Source organism: Tursiops truncatus, chromosome 1 (genome assembly GCF_011762595.2).
Source record: "Tursiops truncatus isolate mTurTru1 chromosome 1, mTurTru1.mat.Y, whole genome shotgun sequence".
NCBI lineage: Eukaryota > Metazoa > Chordata > Mammalia > Artiodactyla > Delphinidae > Tursiops > Tursiops truncatus.
In genome coordinates, this window is record NC_047034.1 from 174,045,710 (window position 1) to 174,049,967 (window position 4,258).

The window sequence follows — 4,258 nt, forward strand, 5'->3', positions numbered from 1 at the left end:
TTTTCTAGGAACAGGCAACTCCCTCGGTCCTACTTTTATGTTTCTGTTTTTGACAAAGAATAGGTGCAGAACAATATTTCTTTAAGAAAAACCCTAGCGCACATGTGATGAAAAACAGCAACAGCCTATGACCTCAGCATTGGGGGCAATGGGAGCAGTGGGGTTCGGGGCAGCTGGACAGCGTATGTTCTGCTTACAGGACGCTCATAGCACTGTGTAATTTATGACAACAGAAATAGGAAATAACCTAAATGTCCAACGATAGAGAAATGGTTAAACAAATGCCCTCACTTATTTATTCAACAAAATTTTATTGCGTGTCTGTTCTGTGCCAAGTATCATTCCGGGATCGGGGGATATGTGAGCAAACAATACATTCTTTTTTTTTTTTTTTTTTTTTTGCGGTATGCGGGCCTCTCACTGCTGTGGCCTCTCCCGTTGCGGAGCACAGGCTCCGGACGCGCAGGCTCAGCGGCCATGGCTCACGGGCCCAGCCGCTCCGCGGCATGTGGGATCCTCCCGGACCGGGGCACGAACCCGTGTCCCCTGCATTGGCAGGCGGACTCTCAACCACTGCGCCACCAGGGACGCCCAACAATACATTCTTGATGTATTGCTTAGCCAAACACCAGAAGACCAAACTACACAGAGCATACACTTCAGTGCTCACTATATACCAGGCACTTTATACACCTTATCTCCCTAATCCTCACACAACCCTACGAATCCTATCCTCATTTTACAGATGAAGAAACAGGCACAGAGAAGTTTAAGTAACTCAGTCAAAGATTACACACAGCTACTAAGAGCTAGGATTTTAATCCAGGGGAGCTGACCCAAAGATCACAGAAAATATCATCATTGCGGCGTGGCTTAAGACCAGTTTCTATTTCTTTCCTTATAGACATCTGTTTGTCACCCAGTTATAAAAACTGGGCCCACTCCTTGGAGAGCTAGTTCAACCGGCTGCCATCCTCCTTCCAGTGCATGTGACGGCCAAAGTCTCCTTCTGATTTCTGTAAGTGTCTTTATCTCACTTCTGAGAAAGAAAACCAACCCTGACCTCTGGGAGCTGGCCCCCAGCACTGTCACCTGCGCCTTGGTATTTTCCTGGCGAACATAAACATTAGATAAAGCCACTTGGTGACCATGATGGATTAATAAAAAAAAGAAAAACAAAAAAGACCCTTTCATAATCACATCTGAACACAAACAAAACATGAACATTGGCTAAGGCACAATAATGGCCAAAAAAAGGCTCATATGAGCGGCTTCTGCTTCTTAGGCAATTACAGCTTTAGCCTCGGTCTAGCCTCCCTACTTCTGAATAAGGTTTATTAAGAAATGCCCTGCTGGGCTTCCCTGGTGGTGCAGTGGTTGAGAGTCCGCCTGCCGATGCAGGGGACACGGGTTCGTGTCCCGGTCCGGGAAGATCCCACATGCCACGGAGCGGCTGGGCCCGTGAGCCATGGCTGCTGAGCCTGCGCATCCGGAGCCTGTGCTCCGCAACGGAAGAGGCGACAACAATGAGGGGCCCGCGTACCGCAAAAAAAAAAAAAAAAAAAAAAAATGCCCTGCTTGCTAACAGCATCAGTCCAGAGCAAACCTCCACTTCCTAAAATCTTTTTTTTTTTTTAAAGAAGATGTTGGGGGTAGGAGTTTATTAACTAATTTATTTTTGCTGTGTTGCGTCTTCGTTTCTGTGCGAGGGCTTTCTCTAGTTGTGGCAAGCAGGGGCCACTCTTCATCGCGGTGTGCAGGCCTCTCACCATCGCGGCCTCTCTTGTTGTGGAGCACAGGCTCCAGACGTGCAGGCTCAGTAGTTGTGGCTCACGGGCCTAGTTGCTCCGCGGCATGTGGGATCCTCCCAGGCCAGGGCTCGAACCCGTGTCCCCTGCATTAGCAGGCAGATTCTCAACCACTGCGCCACCAGAGAAGCCCCCTTTCTTTTTTTTGTTTTTGGTGGTACGCTGGCCTCTCACTGTTGTGGCCTCTCCCGTTGCGGAGCACAGGCTCCGGGCGCACAGGCTCAGCGGCCATGGCTCCCGGGCCCAGCCGCTCCGCGGCCTGTGGGATCTTCCCGGACCGGAGCACGAGCCCGTGTCCCCTGCATCGGCAGGTGGACTCTCAACCACTGCACCACCAGGGAAGCTCCACTTCCTAAAATCTTGACTTTTCCTTCTGCTTCTTTGTCCTCCTGCCTGCATTGGATCGTGTTGTCCAGACTTAGCTCTGCCTCAGCCCTGGTGATTTCTGCTGTACAAAGCCAGTCACTATCAGCATCTTGTGATGTGACATCACTGGTGTGCAGAGGATGAGAGGGAAGGTCGTGCTGCTCCCGGGCCCCAGGACCCGCCCCCCCCATGGCCTCCCACACCCTGTACCCCTCATACTCACCCACTCTATGCCCAGCCCCCAAGCCCCACTCCAACCTGAACAGCCAGGTTAGCCTGACCTCCCAGCCCCACCCCTGGGACACTGGGACCTAAACTGACTCCATCTCTTGGCACTGGATTTTTTTCCCACCATTCTACAATAACCACATGATTATAACCTTTATAATCAAGAAAAAAATTATGATTTTCTTATACTTAATGGGAATCTGCATTTCTGCATTACAACCAGGCTTCCCTGGGGTTTTACTGTCAACTCAACTGGGTTAGGAACGAAGAGTGAACATCTGCAACATACAGGTCCTGCGACTGACGCTCCTACATTAGCTCAGGTTGGCGGGTCGGGAAATAGGCAAGAGCAATAAAAGCAGTTATTGATATTATTGTCATTATAGAGTTAAGAGTTAAGAGCACACATTATAGAGTTAACGTGTGCTCTACTGAGCACACATTAATGTGACCAGAACTACATCCTTATGCATTAAGCACTGGACATGTGTTCTCCCAGCAAATCCTCACAGTAGCCCACAGTGCTGCTGTCAGAGAACAGAGACCATTCAGCATAACCTGGTGTTTAAGGACGTGAGCTCTGGGACAGACCGCCAGGGTTTGTGTCAGGCTCCCCCTCTGACTATATCTGAGACCTTGAGCAAGCTACTGAACCCCTCTGTGCCTCAGTTTCCTCATCTGTAAAGTGGGGATAAAGGTACCTTGTTGTATCAAATAAGGAAATGTGCAATGGGAGATGGGGTACTTATACGCCTGCTTTTCTGAGCACCTCTACCTACCACGTGAGTTTGGATGTAATTAACTAGATGAACGAATAACCTCCAGCCTGCAAGCAGAGGGGTTTAGCATGTTGTGGGTGAAGAAAGGCCTGGGGGAGGCGTGGAAGTGGAGCCCACTCTTGGCGACACTGGCACACGCTGTGGTTCCCATCTGGCAGGCTCCCTCCCAGGGAAGAGAAACCAGGAAATAGAGGAGGCAAGAAGCTAGATCTAGAGGGGCCAGCAGACAAAGCACAAACCCTCTGCCAGGTCATACTCCAGAGAGGAAAGGGGAGGGGTTGAACTTACTGGAGAATAATCATATTTGCTGAGCACCTACTATGTGCCAGACACGGCGCCAAGTGCTTTAGGAATATTATCTCATTTGCTCTTCAGTAGAAGCCCGTAGGTAATGTAGTATCATTATCCCCATTTCACAGATCGGGAAACTGAGACTCAAAGAGGGGAAGCCCTAGACTAACAAGCATTGGAGCAGGGGTGTGATTTAAGCAGTTCCATCCTGAGTCACAACCTTAACCCATATCCTTCCTTCTTCCTAACAGAGGTCTCTGGGGGACAAACAGGACAAGGAGAGCACAGAGCTTTCGGGTTTTAACTCCCAGACCATTCTCTTCCCATGCCCTTCACCCCGTGTGGCTTCACTGAGACTATGGATGTAGCTTGGCGGAGGTGGGGCTTCAGAGCCCAGGGAGCTGTAAGGACAGCAGTGTGAGTACGCAGTGTTGTCCTGAAATGTCGAAAGGCAGAGGAGATTAAAAAGCACAGGCTGTTGGGCACATTCAGTGGGGTGGCCTGTGGCTGAATCTCTAGGTGCTCAAGGCAGTAATGCAGCTACGAAATAGCTGCTATTTACTGAGACCTGCCAAGCCCGTTTCTTACCAAGAGCCAATTGAGGTGAAGGTACAAACATGAAACAGACTCCGGTGCAAGACTTCATCAGCTTCCCGAGACCACTGCCAAAGGTGAAGAAGTTTCTGCCAAGTGTATGAGGCTGGGTGTTAATTTCGTGCAAGTTCCAATAACATCCCAACAATAACAATAGCAACAACAATAATAATAACTAAGGTCCAACACTGG